The following is a 27,087-nucleotide window of genomic DNA, read 5'->3' on the forward strand; positions in this document are numbered from 1 at the left end:
CCAGATGAATTTAATTTCTTTAAACAACTTTTTCCCTCCGATTTTAAAAATATTCTTTTCATAGTTATACAGAAGTCTATGAGCAACTCACTCCCTTATTTGGTACGAGGCAAAAGGGAGTGATCTGCATTAGCTGTTCTAGCCCATGGAGATGCAGTATTTTCCTATCTTCATTCATACAGTGTTGACAGCAGTCCCTTGAAATTCTACAGACCTACCAAAGGGGCTCTCAGTCTACCTCAGAGTCTCCATATTCTGGTTTGGTCTGGTTTGTTAAGATTCTACGGATCCAGTATCCAAGTGTTAAACTTCCAAACCCCCTGGACTCAAGATGAAGCATGTAGATCTTGTGAAATCATTCAACGCACAGCAGGACTCTCAATGCATCTGAAATGATAAGACCTCCCTTTATTAAACCTGAGACACTGGTGTCTGGGTGATCCATCCAAACTCCAATTTCTATCCATAGATGGTAATTGAATTATAAACTCTACCTTGATGTCTGTATAAATTTTGGGTATTTCTCCTAGAAATGGGTGAACATCAAGTTACTCTATTTGTTTGTTATTCTTGATGAATTGTGTTATTTGAGTGACATTGATTTACTGCTCTATTCATCTTTCACTTGAAAATTATTAAGAAGTGAGTCATGGCTGGGAGATGTTACTACATTTAGATTTTTAATTAACCCATGGTGCAGGTTTTCCTAGAATGGTCATAGACGCTGACCTTGATATTAACCTGAATTATTCAGATTCCCTTAAAATGGTTGTCCCATGAGGTCTTTTGTCTTTCTGGTCTCATCACTGCCTGTAAACGCGGCTTTTCTGAATTCCTATCCTCATCCTCCTCCCAGACCTCCAGCAACTGGGAGACTATTCTCCCTACACAACTGCCTCTTTAACTCTTTCTAAAGTCCACCCAGGAGGGCTGGTGGTACTGGTCTGACTGCTCTGAAAAGTGAGAAAAGGGGGACATTTCAGTGTCCAAATCTATATGGTCCAAAATGGCATGTGGCTATTGACATGCTGTATGTGTTTAAAAAAAAAAAAAGCCCTCAAATTAACAAAGTAAAATAGCTCTTTTCTGCAAACAGGAATAGGACACAAACCTGGCTTTAGGAAAAAGTCAATTTCTATTTATGCCTCCATTCTGCAAGGGTACAGAAACAGAACAAACTTGGGGTCACCCTCTGCTTCTCCCTTTTGCTGCGGGTTTTAACTGCTCTGGGGGCTTACCTGGTCCCACAACACCCTGGAAAAGCGGGACCTAGCGTCCTTTACAGGACCTTGGTGAGGTCCCATAGGGATCAAGGGTTATCTTGGCCACTTACGGTGCCGGGCTAGATTTTAGAATCTCAGAGAAGGTCTTTTCCATCTTCCAAGCTGCTCTCCAACACATGGTGTACTTCTGGGTCTCCTGGGATGTAGGGAGCCCTTTCAGGCTGTGTGAGGCTTTGTCGTTTTAGACCAGGGATGGGCAAGCAAACTACAACCCACAGGTCAAAGCCAGCCATCTGCCTGATTATGTAAATAAAGTTTTATTGGAATATCCCACATCCATTAATTTGCATGTTGTCTGTGGCTACTTTTGTGTGGATTACAGAAGTGTTGTGACAGAGTCCATATGGCATGCAAGGGCTAACATATTTACTCTCTGAATCTTTAAGACCAAGTTGACCAAATCCTGCTCAGATATACCATGGACTAATATCTTCTTGGTTTTCCCACCTTCCCAGGGCTCTTCTCAGGGACTGGGGCACAGGTCCCCTGTGGTTTCACATCCCATTGACTGTCTTTTTCTCCACCCCAATCCAGTATCCAGGGACCTCCAGTATCCATGTCCCAGGGACCTCACAAGCATTTAAGCTCAAATCAACTCCTCACAAGGAAGTCTTTGTTCTAGTCTTTCAGATAATTTTCCAAATACTTGTCCACACCAAGTGTCTCTTTATTTCCCCCAAAATCTGGGTTTTAAGGAAATCAACCCTGAATAGTCACTGAAAGGACTGATGCTGACACTGAAGCTCCAATACTTAGTGATGTGAAAAGCTGACTCACTGGAAAAGACGTGATGCTGGGAAAGATTGAAGGCAAAGAAGAGAGCGGCAGAGGATGAGATGGTTGGATGGCGTCACCAACTCGATGGACACGAATTTGTGCAAACTCCAGGAGATGGTGATGGACAGGGAAGCCTGGTGTGCTGCAGTCCATGGGGTCGCAAAGAGTCAGACACAGCTGAACAACTGAACAACGATAACAGCTAGGGTTTAAAATTCAAGTCTCTGAATTGTTGCTCAGATTTCCATGGTGCAGCCCCGCTAAGGCAGTGAACGAAGATGAGGTTGGGCCTGTGCTTCTCAAAGAGAGGACCACAGGGTGGAAACAGCCCGGGGAGTGAGTTATAAATGCAGGTTCCCAGGCCTCAGCCCACACCCCCTGAGTCAGAAGCTTGGAGATGGGACGGGGACCCTGTATTCTGACAGGATCTCCCAGCAGTTGTGCGATCTGGAGCTTAGTAAGCGTTGGATGAGAATGAGTGGTGCTGGGAAAGGAGATTGGAAGAAAGTCTCAGATCTGCCATGCAATCTGTTGGTGTAATCTGTCAGTGTTCCACTCCCATCATTCCTGTGTTTGTATCTACTCTCACAGCCCTCCTTTCTCCTGCACCAACTGCTTTAACACATCAGGGGCTTGTCCACTGTGCCCCAGAACCTGGGATGGACAAAATGTTCATAGAAGTGTAGTTTAAGGGTGGTACCCAGATTTCTAGAATTGCTTCAGGCTGTGTCACCGGGGCCTCCAGGGGCAATGTTCACTGTCCTTGCTGGTGGAAATGTTTGAGAGGTCTGTGTGAGCACCCCAAGGGGTGGGCAGAAAGTGACTTGGAGACTTGGTCCAGGCACTTAGCTTGTTCATAAATGAGCTACTGCTACAGAGGCCCTTTTGTTCTGTTACTCAAATATTCACTGTTCATCTGTATATTTTGTACTATTATCTGTGCACTAACTATTGACTCTTTCTTCCTTCATGTTCATTTCTTCCCTCCCAATTTCCCTCACTTTCATCCTGTGTCTTCTAAACCCGTTGGCCATGCTTATAAGAAAGACATCAATGAAGCCAGTGTTTGGATCCGTATTTGAGGGACCCCTTACTCATTTTTGCATTAGTGTTCTGGTCAGCTAAGCAACAGATCTGATTTATTTTACTATAAATGTCATGTGCTTTCACCACTCACTGCTTACCTCTGATCCTTCTGGCTAGCCTTTGGCCAAGCTTGGCAGGTCATGGGAATTGCTGCAAGCTCACACAGCTCCCGAGGAGCTCCTGGCCCTAGTTCTCCACCTTCACAACCTCTGCCTCCCTGTTTGTGCAAAGCTGGGCACTGAGGCGGAGCTGGCTGATGAAGGAAGCCCCAGGCTGCGCCTCTGCCGTGAGGGTGATGGTGGCTGTGGTGCCTCATTCACCCGTCTGGACACTTGTTTTGGAGCCCGTTTAAAAAAGGAAACTTGAAGGTAAATTTCCCACACATTTCCTTTAAGTTGGTTCTTTCACCATGCCTTTACTACAGCATTTCCATTTCAAAAACTAATGAGACAGTAAGGAAATCTTATAGCCAATGTAAATGTGAATTTGAAAATGTCCCAATTTGGGCTTCCAGAAATGCTTGAACATTTTTGCTGTGGGAGCAGTCAGATTTATGAAAGGAAATGGACCTGTCTTTTTGCTTTGTTTTGTTAAATAATTTATAGCAAAAATCCATGATTTTTCAAAAATCTTTCTCCATTTCAAAGAGCACTGAACTAAAGAAGAGCAAATAAGAAAACATCAGCAATTTGGCTCCTTTTTTATCATCAGAAATATTTTTGACCAACCTTGTGTCTAGGTCCCCATTTACCAGGCCAAACAAATTGATCACAGCCTGCTTCCCTGTTAGTTGCAGGCAGAAAAAATGATATATGGAGGGTTTTGCATTAATTTTTTTTTATGCTGCTTATATCTCTCCAAGGTTTCTTTTGGAGGAAGTACAAATACATATGATTGCAATTTGAAGATAATAAAGACAAAGATATTCAACTAAGTTCTGAACTCCACCTTCCCCATTTTTTCAAATATCTTTTTTGTAAAGGTCCCCCCCCCAGCCCTCCGCCCCCCAGCATTGACTAATTAGAGAGGAACACATCATCCAGTACAGAGGAGTTCAATGGCAGGTTTTATGGGATCCAATGCCTGGAGGAGATGGCATGCCAATGAGAGCTCTGCCAGCAGATTTGATGACAAAACTTTGGAGCAAAGTAGCAACTGGGCATTGTGATTATAAGTGAAAAGATTCATTCTCCTCTAAGAACCAAAATTCAGCACTTTAGATTTATCACAATGAGAACTGACACAAGTTCTGGGTTTTTCTCGGTTAGAGGACTTGAATGATAGTTACTGAGGTAAGTGGGGGTGATGACAATCAAAGGTGTCCCTGAGTGCTCAGTCACTTCCGTCTTGTCTAACCCTACGCCCCTATGGACTATATAGTCCACCAGGCTCCTGTGTCCATGGGATTTCCCAGGCAAGAATACTGGAGTGGGTTGCTATTTCCTTCTCCAGGGGAATCTTCTCAATCCCGTTGAACTCATCTCTCTCGTGTCTCCTGCATTGCAAGTGGATCCTTCACTGTGGAACTCTTGGGGAAGCCCATGACAATCTAATATCCTCCATCAAACAAACTGTCTTTTTCCTTTCCCTGAGGGATTGACTGGAGTGGTGCCATGTTATGTAGCCTAGTGCCCTTATAAGTATTTTGCAGCCCGTGGAGAGACTGCAGAAACTTTCACACTCAAAGCCATTTGTGTAGCTGCATGGGGTGCCCCTCTCCCATGCCAAGATGGCAAGACGTGCACTTAATGCTGTCAGCCATGTTTTCGTGTTGTCCATTGTGATGTGCTGGATCCTGGCCGTGGTCCTGGGGAGAGAGCCTCACGGCCAGCGTAGCCATCTTGGTGGATGGGGGGTGGTGTCGCCGTTGTTAGGCTGGGAGAAGGCAGACCTATGACTGCTGTGGAGCGGGCTTGCATGGCGTTTTGTGTGGAAGCTCCCTCTTCCCCCTGGTCAACTATAAAAGTCATGAAACATGGCTTTCCCTGTAGACTACAAGATGGTCCCACGCCCAGTGTCACTAGACTTTGAGGGCCCTGTCCAGATTTATACAATTTCTTTATCAAAAGGACTGAAACGTTGCCCTCATTAGGTACATTCATTACACTACGCAGGGTGGTAAAGCCTAAATCATTAACCTCAGTTCAAGATCTGACTCTGGTCGGGGATGAAACTGAACTGATTTCCATCTTCCTACCTGCTGACTCGTAGGAAAAAATTCACCCCAGGGCAGACCTTACTGAGAACCACAGAGAACAGGACAACGCGTGCCAAGTTCAGAGAAAGTAAAGAAGCGACTTTAAAGTCAAGATTCACAGTCAAGGTATATATATGAGATGCAAGATAAGAATAAAGGAAGTTAAAGGGAGAAAGAAAGAATCCTAAATCCTGGTGTGTGTAACAAGCTCAGGGCAAAATTCCCTCTCCAGAAGCTCCAAGGAGCTCTCAACTGTACATTCCAGACTCCAGGAGCAGCACCCCACCGCTGTCAATGGGAGATCGGCACTCAAAAGCAGTGAAGCAATGGCAATAAAGACCCACAGTGTACACGGGAAAAAAAAAAAAAAACCACCACCAACAAAAAAGCTGCTTAATGTGGTGCTGGGCAGGGAATTTCTGCCTTCAGCAACCAGAACAGGGACGCAGGGCAGGCAACAAGGGAGCCCATCTAACCAGATCTTGGCTTGTATCTTGAATCCCTAAAATTTAGAGCCTGAATCAAAGGATGGAAAATCTGGGGGCACATTTGAGTCACATGGGAAGTTTTTAAAATATGACAATACCCCAAACCCATCCCCAGAAATTCTGGTTGAATTGATCTTAGGAGGAGCATGGGCATTGGTGTCTTTTGAAGTCTCCCCTGGTGATTCTAAGGCAGCCAGGTTGAGACCCACTACTCACAGGATGAAGCTGCTTTAAGGATTTCGTATCTCTGCCCCAGAGAGCTGGGTGGTCAGCAGACCTGACCCTTCTCTGTCTCGGGGGCTAAGGAATATAGGTTGAATTAAATTTTCATTTATGAAAACTGTTGAGAAAATAAAGTATTGATCTTACTTGAGAGGCTTTTATGTTAGTCAATTAAATGAGTACTGTACCTTTCTACTAGTAATATGAGTACCATTACTATATGGAAATATAATGTTCCATAATATTTTTATTGTGAGACAGGGGACGTGTCTTACTGCACTCAAATGTACAGTTTACGCCTGACTGTAAAGTTAGCTGTAATCCATAAACAGGCGATATAGATCTTAGATATTTCTTTTAAGATCAGTTGGAAGGAAAATTCCTTATTCCTTAGCAACACCATAGGAAGTGGGATTGCCTCCAAGGAAAAAAAAAATCCTTATCTTTCCTAATTATTCCACATGAAAAGGCAATAGAACATTCCATTATTCTAATATTTGAAGGGAAATCAATGCTTTTGTGATAATTTGCATGTATATTATTCAAGTATTGCAGTGAAAACATGAAAAGATATTTATTTTGCTTTCATTATTTTTTTCAGTGGCACTAACTGAATTACCCTGAAATAAGAACCGAGAGATATATTTTCCCTGATTTTCATATACTACAATAGAAAAAAACACACACACATGTAGGAAGGTTACGTGTTTCCTGGGTTGTTGGAGGGCTGATAGTTTCAAGCACGGTACAAATAGGCATATTACTTGAACATTTTCACTTTAGGCTATTTGGAAATGTGTCATTTAAAATGTAGAATCCTGGCACAAGATTTTCACGCTGAAATTTTTTCAAAACTATCTAAAATGTGTCTTATTTGTGAAAACGCATCTTATTAATCCATTGTGATATAAAATAACAGCTGCTAATATGATTTTAAAGTTTGTAATAAAGTGCATCAAAATGTCTATAGCACGGATCGTGACAGCACAGCCAACAAGCGATATTTCAAGGACTTTTAATATGTGTGCAAAATGCCAACATGGCAGCTCACAAAAGCTTCCAAGTGCATCTGTTCTGATTTTGACATTTATTCTTCTAATCTGGACCCCACACCACTTCCTATTATCTGAAAGGAAGAAGGAGGCAATAGTCACTGATGCTGAAGTAAGTGCCACAGCCCCTGATGTCAGCCTGTATCAGTTAGCTATCACTATAAAAATGCTGTGTAACAAACCTCGCTAGCTTGGCTGCACAGGATCATTTATTCCACTGTCTGTGGGTCAGTGAGGGTTTGGCTGGTCTAGGCTAGGCTCACTCATGCTTGGATTGGTAGAGGAAATATCTTCTGCCTCTGATGGGAAGCGTTGCATCCATGACAATAATGCAAACCACAAAATGGCTCATAATACATTTCCTCTCTGGAAAATGCCTGTGACTCTTTTTGGAGGAAAGCTGCCACTGACAACTGCAGTTGTCTGTGGTGGTGAGGAAGCAGGAATCTTGCCTGGATTAAATTTGGTAAATTACTGATTCGATATCAACATTAACATACAGTCCTGCTAGAAATGGTTTAATTTCGGGTTCTAGATTGGCAAGGTCAGAATCTCACTTCCAAAAATTACTGTCTTTGTGACTTGGAGCAAGTTGCTTAATTGCTTTGTTCTCTGTTTTCCTTATCTGGAAATATGACATAGAATAATCCCTAACTCAAAGGGTTATTTCAAGGATCAAAGAAGTTAGTATTTTAAATATTAACTTAAACAATGAATCATCATCATCAACCAGAGTCATGTGTGGTCATTCAAGTCTTCCATTTTTTATTCACCATGTTGTTTCTGAAATATAAATATCCAGAGGACAGGGGCCTTGCCTGCTTAGCTTTCTGTGTGAACTTTTCAGTGAATCATATTTGATAAGTGACCTCCCAGGATATAGTGGCTACTACAAGTACAGATTATTTACTTTCCATATGTATTATGTCTGCCAAAATAAGTTTACCTAGGTTTAGGTTTAGTAAGTTTATAGCCAACCCCATGCCTGTATTTACCTTTCCTTGGGAAACCATAGCAAATTAATTCTACCAAAGCAAGACAATAATGTACTCAGATATATTTTTAGATACCTATTGTGGCTGAAGATCCTTGTTATACAATGGGGAACAGAGTCTGGGAGATGGGAGTCACAAAGTGGCAAAAAGAATGTCCTGTTCTCCTAAATAGTTTCAGTTCTATCAGGAGAGATAAAAGAAATGAATTGGGTAACAGTAAAGCCAAACAGAAAGGTGATGCTACCAGAAAGATAGTGGCAAAAGATTTAATGAGCTGAACAAAGAGCTGGCTTGATTGTTAGGTGAGTTTATTCATCTGTAGAATGAAGGTAATAACAGTACCTATCTCATATAGTGGTTTTGAGGATTAATAAATAAGGCACTTATAGCATTGTTAAATACTATTGTTAGTAGCATCAGGATGTCTCATTCTAGCCTTCCAAAATCTTGTTCTCTAATTTTCTTGTTCTCTAGTATTTTAGCTCCACACTAAAACCGTTGCTGTTATTGGTGTTGCTATAATTATTTTTTACTTTACTGTTGTTCTTACAGCCGACACTTACTTATATTTGCCAACATTTAATTATTTATTTGTTTTCCCTTATTCTGTATTCCATAGCTTTCTCTGAGTTCAATTTATTTTCTTGCCAAAATAGATTCTTCAGCTGTGCTTGTATTGAGGGTCTGAGGTCTTTAGTCGACATATTTTAATGATATAGACTTTCTTATCATTTCTTGTGTAAAATGTATTAATTTTGCTCTTAAGTTTTAACCACACTCTATCTGGGTACAGAATTCTAGGTTGATGGTTATTTTCCCTCAGCAATTTGGAACTATTACTTTTTTTTTTTTAAACCTGTATGATTGTGGACAAGAAGTATGTCATTTCTTTGGAAATATTAGTCATTTGTCTCTGGTTGTTTTTATAGTTTACAGTCTCTCTAGATGTTCTTCATTTGTTTTTTGATTGTCCTTATATTTTCCTTTAAATCCTTGAACATATTTATACTTACTAGTGTTTTCTCAGCCAAGGGGTGAGGAAGGTGGAGTATGTATCCTCTAAAACCTTATCTGTGATTGGTTGAGGGCTGCTTCTAAGGCTGCTAACTCTCGGGTTTTTCTGATTTGACCTGGAAATGGGGTGGCATGACTCCCTGTCCAGAAAGGAGGCCCCTGGCCAAGAGTCACGGATGCTTGTGGTCGGCAGCCTGCGGGTATAGACGTGAATGTTGAGGGCGTGTGAAGCGGCATCTGCCTACAATGTTGTCACCCTCCCATTCCCCCTGCTCACTCAGATATCAATGATAGAATCACAGGAAAGGCGAAAATAACAATTAAAAGGGCCTCCTCCTTCAAGGGTTGTTGTTTGAGGGAATTTGTGGGTTTGTTTGCATGTGTGTCTGCGAGTATAAAAACAAATGTTCTTAGGACTGTCAACAGTACAGTCAAGGGAGTGGTGAGCTGCTGCTTCAGTTCACGAACACTAAAGAAGAAGAGAAATAGATTTAGTCTCTTCACTTCCACTGAGGGGTCTCCTTCCAATCATTGGTTATTTGCGCATCTTTCCCCCAATCCTGCAAGATACACATATGGCTCAGAGGTGGTCAGTTGTGATCAGGACAAAAAGTGAATGTTTACTTTATGGTCTACTGATTAAATATTTAAGCCAATCTGCAAAGAGCTGAATAAAACTGGAGTAGAGAACTGGGCTGTCCCAGCCACAGGCTTCATCTTTACAAAGTGCTGAAGTCCAAAGTTGAAGCTATGAAAGCAGGAGGTTTAGAAACACTTAACTGTTGTGAAAATCCCTCCAAGTTTGTTCTTTGTATCTATCTCACAGTTTCCTTTATGTTATAAACACATATGCACTCACTATAATCATTTCTTGTTCCCACTTTGAGAGGCATTTTAGGATCTGAAGGAGCAAAGAATGGATAAATTAATTTGATCACTAATTTGTAGTTTTTGGCTGAGTCCCTGAATTCTAGGATATGAAAATGATAGTAAAAGTAGCTAGATGAATATTTCAGTTCGGTTCAGTTCAATTGCTCAGTTGTGTCCGACTCTTTGCGACCCCATGGACTGCAGCACACCAGGCCTCCCTGTCCATCACCAACTCCCAGAGTTTACCCAAAATCATGTCCACTGAGTTGGTGATGCCATCCAGCCATCTCATCCACTGTCATCCCCTTCTACTGCCTTCAATCTTTCCCAGCATCAGGGTCTTTTCCAATGAGTCAGCTCTTCACATCAGGCGGCCAAAGATGAATATATGGGAGGTATTAAATCACCTTTACCACAGATCCATAATTATAAAGTTTCCACTTCATTTTAGGGTCAAAGGGAAAATGATGTGGGTAAGTATGTCAATCCTGATAAATAAAATTCTAGGTCCTGAAAATCAATAAGTAACACACTTAATGAAAACAAGGATCTCTGTTTTTCTGGGTTGCTTTCATTTAGCTATTCCCTACACATCTCTGTGAAAATGCTATTCAGCCCATTGATTGGAAGTACTATATGTCTCCTGTTTTTCCTGTCTTGACTACATCTCCATGTGCCCTTTTCCAAAGGGAAAATCTTTTTTCTTTTTCAATCATCTCAGTCTAGTGGGGTGGAGAGCCAAACCGGGGTAGTACAGGAGTGGCACTGAAGTACACGGACTTCAAAGTGTGTTAGTTCAGATAAAAGGAGTTTTGAGGCTGAATGAGTTTGGAAAGTTGAGAAGGTTCCTAGACAAGGTGTTTGGTTGATATGGAAATAAACGAAAAAGCAAAGAGCAAATAGAACAAGAGTGAATCTTGGACAATTTTCAGAGACAAACATATAGGCTTGGTTTTAGTCCATAAGGTCAAATATTCCCTCTGTCTCACATTGGGCCATATGCTTAATCCACCAAGACAAAGACCAGAGCAATGAGGATTAACTTCAAGGTCAGAAGAATCTATTATGACTTTGTCACAAAATAGCTGTGTGACCTTGAGCCAATCAGATCACTGTTCTGGGCCTCACCCCAAAACAAAGAAAGCAAAAACAAAAGCATAAAGTCTCTATGAAGCCTTTCAAGTTCTTTTCAGCATTGTGGATCCATAAAATGCTACTTAACAGAAGCTTGCCTGGAATAAAATTAAATCCAAAAGGAAAATAGCTTTTTTAAACAAATCATATCTGAACATTTAATTTGTCATTTGCTTTATGACATGTGCATGAGGCTTGTTTAAAACAACTCGACAAGGTTAATTACCAGTGCAGAATACAACGACTGTGTCGGTAGCACAATATTTTGTTAGGCTTGTGTGACAACATTGCAAAGTAGATCAGCTGCACGATTGTTTGTGATTTGGCATCCTCTTAGTTTAAAATGGCCACAATCCTAAACATGTGCCCCCCAATTCCCCACCTCTATGGATAAAGAGTGTGCCATTAAAAAAAATTAACTAAAAAAAAAGCACTTTTCAACAATTTATTGAACTCTTCAGAAGGTGTACATAGGGTGGAAACACAGGGGACAAGTTTGCAGGTGGCTCTGATGCTACATAAACAGAAGCCTGTAAGTGCTGTCTTGGAAGATGTGATGTTATTCAAACACTGGCAAAAAGCTTGTCCCAAACTAAGAGAGATTCTTGATTTGGTTAAGGGGTCTTGCTGAGAAGTATCAATTAGTTGTTTAAATACTTCAAATAATTCCTTGCCTTGTCATAAAATCAAGTTCTTCAAAATAACTGTCACCTCACTTTTTGAATAACCTACAAATAGCACCTTAATATTCAAGGAGGGGTGACTCCCAGTTACAGTCACCTGGGTTTTGTACACATAAAGTCAGTTTTCGCTTACAGAAGGAAACAGATCACCACACTTCCCTAGACTGAAAAAACAGAGGCACCCACCTGCAATAAACATGCTATTTCCTGGGGAAGATTCCACTTTTTCTCCTCTGGGGAGAATCAAACCCTCTGTCTGTTGAAGGAGTATTGGACAAATGCCATAAAAAGCGAATGCCAATTTTTCTGAGATTGTTAACAATGGTGAAGATGTTTATTTTTATTGAAGTTATTTATTCTCATTTATATGACCTTGAATAAAATATGCTCGTATAGAAGACGGGCACTTATGTCAGGCCAAACCTACTAATTCATGTATTTTATCATAGGGTGATGTGGGTTATTTAATCCAGCAGAATATTTAGACTTTATCTTTTTGCAACATGAAATGACAGCAATTGAAAAGCCTTATGATTTGCATAAGGAGTTTAATCTTTGTGGCCTTTCAAGAAAATGTTCTAGTTGAAAAAGTAACATGGCTGGTTGATTTCCATTGGAAGCCATTTTCTCTTGGGGACTTATGAAGGTCACTGTGGTCTAGACCAGGGGGAGATAATTTTATTTTTCCTGAAAAGTTACCTGGTTAAGTGGGATCAAAATTGTTCTCATTTGTGCAACTGCAGAGATACGGTTTTGCACGTGCTGTGTACCCTCTCCTATTATATTATGATTTGGCTAATAATTTGATATAAGAGATGCAGGTTTGATCCCTGGGTCAGGAAGATCCCCTGGAGGAGGAAATGACAGCCCACTCCTGTATTCTTGCCTGGGCAATCTCATGGACAGAGGAGCCTGGTAGGCTACCTACAGTTCATGGGGTTGCAGAGTGGGACATGACTGAGTGGCTGAGCACACAATAATCTGACACCTTATATCAGCTGTTGACTATAAAGGAAATTTGATAAAATACTAAGAAGTGGGAGGAGGAAAATAACTAGACAGCAGCATCAGTGAAAGCGGGGCATCTTTCTTCTGCGACGGCTTTGGCCTTTGTTGGACACGTTTCTGACGTCTCTGCTCCAATGTTCTTCTCTCATATCAAATTTGTGTATTAACTGCCAGGAAGAAAAGAAGGAAATCGAAGTGAAACCATAACTCTGAACCAAACTGCAGAGAATTTTCTTTTTTTCAACAGAAGAGGTGGAAAGGAATTGGCACTGGCACTTAGAAAATTACCCACGCTTGTTTAAATGAAATGTTTTCCACCTTTAGACCCATGGCTCAACTCCTTACAATCTAAATTCTTTACAAATGTGGCTCTGCCAGCATCCTCAAGTGAAAAAGAAAATTGACATCATTATTTGAATAATATACATTATCATTACCTATTAAGAACTTCATCCTTTGATGTTCCAACATTTAACAATACCCTATGTGGGGTAACAGGCCACCTGCTACTCACTCCCTTCTCCATTTTTTTCTGGTATTAATATTATTGAATATCTTTGTTGAATAAGTGAAGAATTAAGTGAACAAATAAGTGAAAAATAGACAAGTTCTGCTACCCAGAATACAGAGACAAGAGAAGTGACCCTCTGTGAGCAGTTGTGTTTGGGACTCAATGGACGTGAATGTCAGCGACTCCTGGAGATGGTGAAGGCCAGAGGAACCTGGCGAGCTGTGGTCCACGGGGTTGCAAAGAGTCAGACAGGACTTAACGACTGAAGAACGGCAACGGCAACAAAGCACAAGCACCCCCTCTCCGACCGCAGAAAGCTGGCGTCTCTGCATCGCGTCTGGAGGCTTCCTTGATAGTCGCTTTCTGGGTGGGTTCAGCATGGGGACAGGCCATGGGCAGAATGTCAAAGAAAGAGCCTTCTAGGGTTGGGGAGTATCTCCTCCCAGCTCCCACCCAGCAGGTCCGTCTCAAGTCAGCTGTCCGCCTAGATCCAGACCACACGCGTTCCTGCAAAGGTGGCCAGCATGCCTGGCCGCCCCGCCGTGTCTGGTCACTGCCCCCTCTCTGCTGCTCCTCAGGTCTGCGGCTGGCGGTAGCCCTGATGTCCCTGCCTCCTGGTCCTGACAGGCTCCCTACATGCTTTACCAAACTCTCCTCAAAGGGTCCTCATCTGAACGCGCAACCTGTTTCCTGCTGGACAATACCCTGAACTACACGGTAACTCGTCATGTTAGGGAACGAATGAACCGATGTTTTGCTCTAGCATATATTTTGTGCATGTTGTTTTGGTGGTGGTGACTTTGTTACCTTCAAAAATACTATGTCCCTAGAAGTGTTTCTCACAAACAGATAAAGTGCAACTGAATGAAATGACACTCAAGTATTAAGTTAAAAAGTTACAAAGCAACACATTATAATACACTATCCCACGTTATAATATCATACACTATACCACGTTATAATATCATACACTATACCACGTTATAGTATCATACACTATCCCACGTTATAGTATCATACACTATCCTACATTATAGTATAATACATTATCCTACATTTTATTATATTACAGTAGCTGTGTGTGTGTGTTAGTTGCTCAGTCATGTCTGACTGTTTGCAGCCCCATGGACTGTAGCCCGCCAGGCTCCTCTGTCCATGGGGATTCTCCAGGCAAGAATACTGGGGTGGGTTGCCATGCCCTCCTCCAGGGGATCTTCCCCACCCAGGGACTGAACCCAGGTCTCCTGCATTGCAGACAGATTCTTTACTTTGTGAGCCACCAAGAAGCCCATTTACAATAATTATTGGATTGGCCAGAAGATCTTATGGTAAAACCCAAGTGAACCTTTTGGCCAACCCAGTTTATTAATTATATGACTATATTATATTACATTACACTACACTACATTACATAGTATTACACCAATCTTTTGTTAAAACTATAGAACAGATGTAAACATTTCTGAGAAGGTAGGTTTTTTGAGACTTTAATTTTCTTCCTTGATTTTTTCCTCCACATTTCAAACTTTCTACAATAAATATGTGCTGTTTTTGTCATTAAATATTTAAAAACTATTAACCAGTTGGGCAGAATCCCAAACATATATTGTCTTCTAAGCGAGAGCTGAATGAGCCTGATCTAGGGTGCTGTTTGCACATGTATCCTTGTGCTCTTTCTCTCGGTAGAGCTCTACAAAGACGTATTTCTGGCTGGGAGGATACGTGAGGGTCACATGAGCCCTAGGTGGCTGCTGTCATTCCCAGGTGAGACCCTGAACCATTCTGCACTGTTTTCCTCAGCTCACCTCCCCTCTGGCTTTTTCCCCTTCTTCCAGGCCTCTCTGCACTTTTGGTTCCCCAGGAAGACCCTCACTCTCACTCTTTCTCTCCTGACCTGCCTCCAGCCATGCCTGGGCCCCGGTGGCTCCTTGAATCAGCCCCGTGGTCCTCCACCTCGGTTCTGGCCCCTGGCTCCCAGCCACCCCTGTCTCTTCCGCACTGTGTCTCTCTGAGGCTCTTCATGGTCACTCCCCTGAGGTCAGGCCACTCTCCATCCCCTCTGTGTCCACACCTCGCCATCAAGGGCCACCCTCCACCAAATCTGTATTATCTTCCTGCAGAGGGCTTGGTTGGTCTAACTCGTACCATGTACCTTGGATGATGTACAAAGTCCTGACTTTATCTTGAGTGAGAAGCCTCCCTGTTGAGTATGTCTGTGATAGGTGGATTCTATGATAAATTGTGCCTGAGCAAAACCATCTGGGGTTTTATTGTTTAATTATGTTATGTTTTGAGTACATGAAACTAACATGTAAACATAACTTACATGAACGCTTCATGATGATCGGTCTCAGCAACCTCAGACCCACAACTGGAGTTTCACGGGGTGCTGTGCCTTTTGTATATGTGACACAACCCTTTATGGATCCAAACCTAGGATAGCTGTAAAAGAGTCAGACCATTCCACATGAAGAAAAGGTTAAGCAAATGAGGAAAAAAATCCCATGGCTCAAGCAATCAAGGATACAGAGGGGTTTCTGAACAAAATAAGGGACGCGTCCTCTTTCGTCTAAGAAATATGGGAAGGTCATTACCGAAGTTTATTAAATCTTGAACTAAAGGGGAAGAGTTCACCAAACTCTAGACAATCTCCTTTTGCAGCTCGAATTAATAAATGAGCACGTACACAAAAAGGCAATATTTGGAGAAACAAAAGGGAACCCTATAAAATTAACATTCTTTCTTTCCCCTAAGAGGGATTCTATCACAAGTAACATTTTTGTGGCAGGCTCTGCCAGTGTTCTGGTTACAGGCCCTTAGGACCTCACACTCCTACCTCTGCATTCCAGCCTGACTTCTAACAGCCTACAGCTGCACCTTTGTCAGTAACTCCCTGGGTAGAAATAACCCTTCACCCAAGTGATGTGTAACATGCCCTCTGAGGTCTTCCTTAAGTGATGACTAAGGATGATGGGGATACCAGTATCCTCATTCTCTTGTCCCTTGACTGGTATTTTACACTGTGTCCTGCCTAGTCCCTGGGGTTAAGCCTCGGTCACTGGCTCTAGTTTCCTAATGCACTTCTGCTGGCTGTCTTTTCTTCCCTGTGTCCCCTGACTCCCGGCACACCAGTGTACCCACACATCTCATTCGAACCAAATCTGTTTCAAATGTTTCCCAGGGGAAGCAGAGCAGGGCCAACAAGGGTCCTGAGGTTATAGCCCAGCTTTGAAGGATCATGGTGAATGCCTGCCTTGCTTCCTTGTGCATGCTAAGTCACTTCAGTCGTGTCTGACTCTGTGACCCCACGGACCGTAGCCCGCCAGGCTCCTCTTTCCATGGGATTCTCCAGGCAAGAATACTGGGGTGGTTGCCATGCCCTCCTCCAGGGGACCTTCCCAAAGCAGGGATAGAACCCATGTTTCTTATGTCTCCTGCATTGGCAGGTGGGTTCTTTACCAAGTTCTTTCATGTGGGTATTTGCCAGCGTAGACAGGAAGGGGCTGCTGAAACAGCATGCATCCTTCATGTCTTTCTAAGAAAGATTCTGCTGTAATGAAATAGTTCTTCTGGTTAGTAGGCACGCATGACAAGCTATGGATACTAAATTTAGATATCAAACCTTAACTTTTTAAGGGAAGTTTGGAAGCTGGTCACATTCAGAATGGCATGTCCCCAACTTTATTTCCATGATAGAAAGACAGTGGGCAGGACTGTCAAACAACAGGCATTCTTAGTTACACAGTCCAGCCTACCACTTAGGAACAAAAGCAAGCAATTTATTAAACGTTCCCTTGACCAACAATGGCTTAAGAGAAGAAAAACATCCAGTGTGGTGGGGGGGCAGAATTTCATGAAACTCCAAAGTTATTAAAAGTCTAAAAGCTTAAAAACCCTCCAATTCTGTTTTGCTTTTCCCCTCTTGGTTAATGGCAGCACTTCATCACACATTTCACTTTGGAGCAAGTGTTGTGATTGTGTAAACTCTCTGTAATGAGTGGCGACTCGTAGCTCTGCATAAACACATTGCACTATATTTATAAACTTTCCTTTCTATTTACATTTGAAAATGTTAGGTGACAAGCCATCATAAATGTCCCTCCTTTTCTTTTCTCTCTTATTTTTTTTTTTCAGAAGCAGTATACATGAGGATGACTCTTTCTTCATTGAAACTAGCGTTGTGTGTGTGTGCGTGTGTGTTTGAGTGAGTGATTGGAGAGGATAAGCGTTATAGAGGAAGCAAGATGGAGTAAATTTGAGAGAGAGACAGGGAAAGAGAATGGTTATACCTAGAAAAACAATTTTTGGAGATGCAAACTTTAACATGAAAGGACTTTATTATCTTAAATAAACTGAGGATAATGCAAAGTATAGAAAAATCTGAACTGAAATTCTAATGCTCATCAAGTGTTTGGAACTGTGGTGCCTCATACAGTGACTAGTATCCACAAATGGCTAAATTTAAATTAGTTAAAATGAGTCAAAATTTAAAATTTAAAATTCAGTTATCCATTAGACGAGTCACATTTGAAACCTTCAGCAGACATGTGGAGCTAGTGGACAGACCTAGTAAGGATACAGAATATTTCCATCATTGCAGAAAGCTCAGTTGGGTAGTCTTGGTCCAGAAAGTGAAATATTTTGGCATCATATACAACAGACGTAACTGCGTGCTATCATCTGATGAAGCATATGGAAATTCTGCCATCCTCCACCCCATTTCCTCTTTCTTCCAGAGACTTGAAATAGGAAGAAAAAAACCCACAGAACTACAAAAAAGAGAGAAAAGACAAAGAGGACCGTTGTAAAAATAAGACGCTTTGAAGAATCTGAAGCAGATGTTACACTGGGAGCTAGTATGTACTATGGTACCACCTGTGCCCACTTAATTCTGTCCAAGATCGTTTCCTCCACAGTTACCATGAACAAACATGGAGATTCAAGGATTTAAGAATATTTGATGGGGAGTCAGGGAAGACAAACGCAAGAGTAAGGTGCACATGGGGATAACAGTTCATTCCCAGTGGGCATTCCTGGTTCCCTGCCCAAAGCTTGACCACCATGCAAAGCCATCCCATATGTTCACGTTTTGCGTAAGAAATTATATCTTAGCTACTGCTGGTATATATATATATATATGTCAGAAGGGAATATATACTTATACACACACACACACACACACACACACATATATATATATATATATATAAGTGTAGAAGTGAAATTTGTGTGTGAAGATGGTCGAGGACCATTCTTTTATCCCACCAGCAACCTGTTTTGCTACCTCTGTTTCATAGAACTTCAGTGATTCTGAGCTTGGCTCAGATGATATTGTTTTAACCTCTTCCTTGGAGTGACTTGCTCATTTTCTGGCACGACTCTTAACTTGACTATTCTCGGTGAAGGAAGTTGCCAGTTTTAACTCACTGATTCTAATTATTGAAGGTATTCTATTGCTGAACCCATAGAGACAGAGTGAATTATCTGATGAGTAATATGAACTTTCTCTTCAAAAACAAATTGCCTGGAAAAAGATACATTCCTCAGAAGATACCATCATTTTTCTTCTGGAGAAGGTACTGGTTCCCATTAATGGATGTAAATCAGAAAATCTAACTGCACCAGAAGAAAGACCATTTTGGAGTCGATGTGGATGACCCAGTATATTACCACTCTAGTGACAGTGGGATCTTTAGAGAAATTGAATAGGAAATATCAGCCAACTGAAAAAACACCCCATCTAAAAGCTCAAATAGTAAGTGCTGTCCCAGACCTATGATTTGCTGGCATCTTTGATTGTTCTCTTGGCTTGGCATAATTCTTCTCTCTTTATAGAAGAGGGCTCGTTTTTCACATTTTCTCAGCCAATGTTTTCCCTTCTGACCCATAGAGAGAAACTTGAGATCATCCGCTGCATTTTCTGCTTGATTCTCCACATGTGTGACTCTCACAAAAAGAAGACAAACACTCTGAATGAAGACCGCAAGGTGAACTTTAGGATGGGAATCACAGATTTCTTAGTTTATTCACTTACTCATCTACTCATTCATTCAAAAAATTTATGTGAGGTGCTGTGCTATAAACTGGAGATCCAATGAGAAAGGTACACAAATCCCCTCTCTCTTGAAGATTACATTCTAGTAAAACAATAACAAGGGATATTAGTTTCCTACTGCCGGTGCAACAAATTACCACAAATTTAATGGCTTAAACCTGTACAAGTGTATTATCTAACGATTCTGCAGGGCAGAAGTCTGACATGGGTCTTGCAGGATTGAAAGTTTCTTTCTCGAGCCTCTAGGGGAGAATTCACTTCTTTACCTTTCCCAGCTTCTACAGGCCACCTGCACTTCCTGTTTCACACCTCTTCCCTCTATCATCAGAGCTACAGTGTCAGAGCCAAGGCCTTCCCACGTCACAGTCCTTTGGTCCTTCTTCGGTCATCACAGCTCTCCTTGACCACAGGGTCAAGGAGCGGTCCTTTACTTTTAAGGATTCACATAGATTGGGCCCACCAGGATACTCTCCCTATTTCAAAGGTCAGTGATCACATCTGCAAAGTTCCTTTTGGTCATGCAAGGTATTTAGTCACAAGTTCAAAGGATTCGGGCAAAGACATCTCTTGGAAGCCGTTATTCTGCCCACCATATCTTGCACACCAATGAAATTAAAACAGTTGTTACAAATGAGGCATCAGCACACACTGGTCAGACTGCCCATCATCAAAAGATCTACAAATAATAAACGCTGGATAGGATGTGGAGAGAAAGGAACCCTGTTGGTGGGAATGCAAATTGTTACAGCCACTATGGAGAACAGCGTAGAGATTCCTTTAAAAATAAAAACAGAGCTACTGTATGATCCTGCAATCCCACTTTTGGGCATATAACTGGACAAAACCACAATTCAAAAAGATATGTGCACTCCAATGTTCATTGCAGCATCATCTACAATAATCATGACATGGAAGCAACCTAAATGTCCACCGAAAGATGAATGGATAAAGAAGATATAGTATATGTGTGTGTACACACACAATGGAATACTACTCAGCCATGAAAAAAATAGTGCCATTTGCAGCCACATGGATATTCCTAGAGATTATTACACTAAGTGAAGTAAGCCAGACAGGGAAAAAGAAATATCATTTGATATTACCTCTATGTGAAATCAAAAAAAGATACAAATAAACTTATGTACAAAACAGAAATAGATTTGCAGACATAGAAAACAAACTTATGATTACCAAAGAGGAAGTGGGGAGACAGGGATAAGTTAGGAGTTTGGGATTAATGTACACACAGTACTATATATAAAATAGATAGCCAACAAAGATGTGCTATACAGTACAGGGAAGTACGCTCAGTATTTCATAATAACCTATAAAGGAAAATAATCTGAAAAAGAATATCTGTTTGAAATACATTTCAATATTATTCAAATTTGAATATTTGAGATATTCAATATTTCATAATAAACTGTGAGGGAAAAGTATTTGAAAAATTATATATATATATGTATATATATATGTTGAATCATTTTGTTGTATACCTGAAACTAACACAGCATTGTAAATCAATTATGCTTCTAAAAAAATCACAAAAAGACTGTCTTTGATGAAGCAGGAAAAATTGATGCTATTTTAAAAAACAGTTGCATATCGTGGTGAATGTTGCAAAAGAAACACAGGATGATACGAGAGGGAATAACAGTAGGGCGTTCACTTGAGCACGGTTAGGAGAGGCATTTCCGAGGTGGTATTCAAGCTGAGCACTGAGGGACTTCCCAGGAGTCTCCATGGTAAAAAACCGCCTGCCCATGCAGGAGGTGTGGGTTGGATATCTGGGTCAAGAAGATTCCCTGGAGGAGAAAATGACAACTCATTCCAGTATTCGTGCCTGGAAAAATCCCACGCACAGAGGAGCCTGGCAACTACAGCCCATGGGGTTGCAAAGATCGAAGGCAACTGAGCGACTGAGCCCGCATGCACACATAGGGGTGAAGGGAAGTTCCCCTCACTCAATCAGCGGAGCTGGGCTGGGTGTGAGATCTGACAGATCCCATCCTCTCCCGGCAGCTGATTAGTTTAGGGATGGGCCTGTGACGTTGCTTGGGCCCACGGAGCTCTTCTCTAAGACTTGCAAGCTTAGTTTTTCAGGGAAAGTGTTTTATTCTTATCTGTGGCGGATCTTGTAAGTATAAAATCTTAGCATAGTCATCAATGCTTTTTGCCTTGCAGAGAACACTGATATAAAAAGGAAAGCTGGCAAGTAAAGTTAAACAGAGACAAAAGATGGCAAAAAGCCTTTTCCTCGAAGTAAAATTCCTGAAGGTATTATTTAGGATTCTTTCGGTGTTAAATGTTAGAAACTGAAAAACCTGTCTGAAGCAAAGACGTGAAATATAACTCTGGTTGCGTGGTAGAAGCCTGATCTCTCAGGCTGGTTGGACCCCTAACCTTCTTATGGTCTCATGAACCTCTCGATGCATTTTACTCTTTTGTTCACAAAACACAGGTTTCTATCTTCAACAACCAAAGTAATCCTAAATAGTGCAATAGTAAGTAACTCTACTTTGAGAAACTATAGCACACCCAGAGCTCCCATGACATCTGATAAACATTTAAAAATTGGTGTAAAATGTTACTACTGGCTTTTATTTTTTTATTCCAAAACCACAGATACCTCTTCATATCACATTATAAGAGCTGGCTTTGCTCATTTGTCTGATTATTTGTGATCAGAATGCATTTGTGACCTCCATAAGCTAGCCATTTTCTTTTTGCTTTTTAAAACATTGTGAGATATAGCACACACATGAAGTATACATACAGCTTAAAGAATCATAAAAGATAATAGTAAAGTGACAACTTGCAATGACCAAGCCTAAGATCTTGAACAATCTCCGTGCCTTTGAACCTCCTCTGTGCGCCTGTATGCATGCATCTCTCTTCCTACCTCCAAAAATAACCATGATCCTGACTTTTCTGTTAATCAGGCTTCCGTTTTTCTTTAGAATATTACTGCGTACATGTATGCCTTCCCAAGTGATGGTTTTTAATTTGCCGATTTTAACATTTATATAAATAGACCCCGTAAAATATATTCATCTACTACTTGCTTTTGTTGCTCAGCACTGAATTTTGAGACTCATTCACACTGATATGTACAGGGGTTCATTCACCTCCACTACTATATACTAAACCATGCTATGACTATGCAACAATTTACTTACGCATTTCTACCGAAAATGGACAGTTAGATGGTTTCTAATAGCTTGCTATTAGAAAACACGTCACCTGGGGCACAGGAGTAAACTTCTCTGCTGTGTACACCTAGGGGTACAAGAACTGGGGCATAGAAAAAGAGCATCTTCAGCTTTAGGAGTAATTCCAAATAGGTCTCCAGAATAGCTGCAGCATTTTATAATCCAACCAGCAGTGTGCAGGATACAGACTGCTTCATGTTGCAGCTCAAATGTGGTATTGTGAGACTTTATCATTATTGTTAGCATGACTATTATTATTAATAACTTGTTAGTTGTGAAATGGTATCTCACTGAGATTTTAAATGGGATTTTCTTAAGGATACTGATCACTTTTTGCAGGTGTACGGTGAAAGCATCATTTTTCTTCTATAAAAGCATGTTTGTATGAAAACATTGTGTATTCTGGAATTGAATTATCAGCTTATTGGTGTTGCAGTATTTCATTGAGTTTGTGAGTTGCCTTTAAATATTTTATTTTTTTAACAAACAAATTCTTAATTTTAATGTAGTAGAATTTATTGCCTGGGGTTTGTATTCTTTTGTTCAATTCTCTGTATCTCCCTTCACCAATGCTACCTATTTTTATTGCTAGTAGTGAAGTAAAAAGTCTTGATATCTGGTAGGACTAGTATATTCAGCAGTATATTGATTATTCTTGGCCATTTGACATCCTTGTAAATTTTAGAATTACTTACTAAGTTCCACAAAAATCTTCTTGGAATTCCAACTGAAATTCTACTTTATCTGGAGATTAATTTGGGGAGAATTGTCATTTTAAAAATATTGTCTCCTTATCTGTGAATATAATTGGTATTTCCATTTATTTGATGTCTACATTGGCTTTCAAATTTAAAAATTATGTTCACATAAAGGCCTTACATTTTGTGTTTGATCTTTCTAAATAGGTTATATTTTCACTGATATTTTAAATTGTATTCCTTTTAAATTATATTTTCTGTTTGCAATTGGTGTATCACTGACAATTGGTTCTTGTTAACTTTATGTTTGACAACCTTGCTTAATATTCCTTTAAAATCTATTATTTGAAGAAATCTTGTGCTTTTTATAGTTATAATTTTAGCATACAATCGTAAGGAAAAAAAAGGTAAAGCTTAGAAAGGAACACAGTATTTTTCATTTTTCTCAAATGGCTGCTGTCATACCACCTATGAAATAGATGATTTGTTTCCTTTTTTAAAAAATGTATTTGTTTATTTGGCTGTACCTGGTCTTAGTTGCAGCATGTGGGATATAATTCCCCAACCAGGGACAGAACCCACCCCCTGCACTGGGTGTGTGGAGTCAGTCACTGGACCACCAGGGAAGTCCCAATATTTTGTTTCTTGATTTGTAATCTTTATTCTTTGTATTTAAAAATTTTGTGGACACTCTATCAAAAAATCCTATAAATAGAATTTTCCTGATATCAAAAGAAAATATTTTAACATTTTACTGTGGAGTGGTTGTTTGTTGTGGGTTCATTATAGATAACTGTTATCAGATGAAAGAGAGTCCTCTCTCCTGAGAAGTCTTTAAAAATTGGCTTCCCTGGTGGTTCAGATGGTAAAGAATCTGTCTGCAATTCAGGAGACTCAGGTTTCATCCCTGGGTTGGGAAGATCCCCTGAAACAGGGGAAGGCTACCCACTCTAGTATTCCATGGACAGAGGAGCCTGGGGGGCCTCAGTCCATGGGGTTGCATGGTTGAATTTTATTAAATGCCTTTTTTTTCCTAACATCTATGGTGATTGTATAATTTTTTCTGTATTCTTTGAATGCAGTAAATTACACTAATACATATTCTATTGTTACACCAACCTTGCATTCCTGGAATAAACCCATTAGTCATCAGGAGTTATCTCTTTATACAATGCAAGATTCAGTTTCATAATATTTTGTTTAGAATTTTTAGTATATGTTCATGTGTGAAATTACCTATGCATTTTCTTGGTTTTTAAATTTTTTCTTTCTTGATTTTATTAGTAAGTTCATACTAGTCTCATACATTGAAGAGTATTTTATTCAGCTATTGCTACAGTAATGACTCCATTATCTCAATGGTTTACAGCTACTTTTTCTCATGTTCTATGTTATATTATAATTCTTATTATCTTTGGTGAGCTCAGTTAGACTCTGTCTTATGTGCCTTTTCATTCTAAAACCAAGGCTAAAAAGTAACTCATTTAGCACACGCTGTTTTCATGACTGAAGATGGAAATGTAAGAGGTATGAGCCAAACTTAAAGGGGCAACCATCACATTTTCTTGTAATTTATTGGCCAGTCACATGGAGAAGCTCAGAGCCAATGAGGTCAGACATTGCACTCTGTCCCTGGGGAAGCTTGGCAATGACAAAATGGGAATACGGAATTGTTAATAAATATCAGCTTACCATAGTCACCCCTTCTTGATCACAAAAACGTTCTTTCTTTCAAAAGTAAAATACACTTACTCGTTCATGAAGACATCCAAAAATCTCACTCAAATACGGCATTAAGATCTAGATCTCCACTGGATTCAACTTCTTTTACTTTTGAGACCTAAGCACACAAAAAAGACATCTTCTGTGTAAGACGTTTTATGTCTTATGTTTAACATGTCCTTCCCTCACCCCACACCAACTCTAACAGTGGAGCAGAGTTCAGTTCAGTTCAGTTGCTCAGTCTTGTCCGACTCATCGCGACCCCGTGAATCGCAGCACGCCAGGCCTCCCTGTCCATCACCAACTCCCGGAGTTTACTCAAACTCATGTCCAGCTGACCTTAAATCAGCACCCCCTCTGGAAAGGGAAAGAATGGGAATTTCATCACTGCTACTAGTGTAACAATTTGGAAATTCCTCTAGGATAATGTGGTCCAGCCCCTACTGTGGAGGTAGGAAGTGTTTCTTTTTGCTTCCTTCCTTCCTCTCTCTCTCTTTCCTTTTTCTTTATTTATTTTTGCCAACCAGGCATTGAACCCAGACCCCAGTAGTGAAAGTGCAGAGTCCTAACCACTGGATTGTCAGGGAATTCCCAGGAAGCCTTTCTTGATTAAACTTTAGGCATGGCTGCCTGGGAGAAGTTTCACAGCCTAGTGTCCTTCTTGCCTCCTTAACTACTCTCTGGGTCATCTTTCCCGCTTCATAATTTTCCCCAGTCACATCTACAAAGGTCTACAATGTCTGCAGCTCAGGTGTATTGAACAGTTGCAGTCTCTTGTTAATCCAGGTTGTTGGCATTTTTGGAAACAAAATTCTCTTAAATACTTTAAAAAAAAATTATTCCTTTCCCTGGGCAAAATAATGTACACTGTTTTGTTTGTGAGATGCCACTCGAAATATCATTATGGGTCCTTTGAGCTTGACAGGATTCTTACGGCAGTCTCAGTCCCTGGACCATTCTGCCTAATTGAAGAGTGTTTACAGGGAGTCATCTTAACCGAATCAGAGGATTTAATGAAAATATATTAGCTAAGATTTTTTTATTTGGTCTTTTCTCCTAGTCTATATTTTAATAGCCACAATCTTAGCCCTGTGACCGTGGGAAAATTTGAAAAAGATTTACCATCTAGAGATGAGTAACAGTTGTAATTTTTAATCCTTCAACTCCTGGAATTTCTGGACTCTCATTTTCCGTCTTACCTCTGCAATAACTTGAAAAGCAGAAAATACCTAATAAACTTATGACTTGGGCAGAAAAGTTATAAGACAAAGAGTGTCTCCAGAAAGAACTTTTAGGTCAGTTTTGATGTTTTATGTGTATGTGTGTGTGTGTGCAATTTATTCAATTCATTTAAATTTTACACTTATTTTTATAAAATTTTCTTTATATTTTTCATTAAAAATTTAATCTCCACAGTGGTTACAATCATTTTTTTTCTGCTAATGATAATTATTCATGCTTTCTCTTCCTTTTTCTTAATCAATCTTGCTAGAAGTCTGTCAATTTTCTCCATCTTCCCAAAATATCAATTTTGTGTTGTCTCTCTCGACTATATCTTTGCCTTCCATTTCATTCATTTTTGTGTTTATTGTTGCATTTTCCTTCCACTTATTTTCTTCAATTAATTCTGTTATCTTTTCTTATATCTGAAATTAAATGCCTTTTCCTTTCAGCCTCTCTTCTTTACTAATACATGCATTTCATTTATACAGCCTATAAATTTTGCTCTAATTGCCATTTTAGCTACAATTCACATTAAAATATACAGTTTGAAAATCATTTAGTCTTTTTTCCTAATTGCCACTGTCCTTCTCCTTTAATCTATGAATTACTTAGAAGTGCGTTTAAATGTACAAATATATATGCTCTTAAAGTCTTTTTTATTGGTTTTTATTTTGTGTTACTCAGAGAATATTGATTTATTGAGTTTTGTTTAACCTTGATTTGTAGCAAAGCACAGAATCTTTTTTTCTTTTTTTTGCATGCAAGGAATAAGGAGTAAGCATCCTTAAAAAAACATGTATGAGAATGCTTATATCAATTTACTCATGATGCTCAAAATGAAACAGCTCATATATTC

At 40.2% G+C, this 27,087-nt stretch overlaps 1 long non-coding RNA gene across 1 annotated transcript in view; it reads right to left on the reverse strand.

The window, feature by feature from the left end:
• Positions 1–11,584: 11,584 nt before the first annotated feature.
• LOC122445114 overlaps positions 11,585–27,087 on the reverse strand; it is a 50,812-nt gene continuing 35,309 nt past the window's right edge. Inside the window, exons 3-4 of the long non-coding RNA XR_006270452.1 lie at positions 15,647–15,762; positions 11,585–12,976 (exon numbers count right to left, since the gene is read on the reverse strand). This is a non-coding gene — a long non-coding RNA (uncharacterized LOC122445114). The remainder of the gene's footprint in view (positions 12,977–15,646; positions 15,763–27,087) is intronic.

Source organism: Cervus canadensis, chromosome 7 (genome assembly GCF_019320065.1).
Source record: "Cervus canadensis isolate Bull #8, Minnesota chromosome 7, ASM1932006v1, whole genome shotgun sequence".
Classification (NCBI taxonomy): Eukaryota; Metazoa; Chordata; class Mammalia; order Artiodactyla; family Cervidae; genus Cervus; species Cervus canadensis.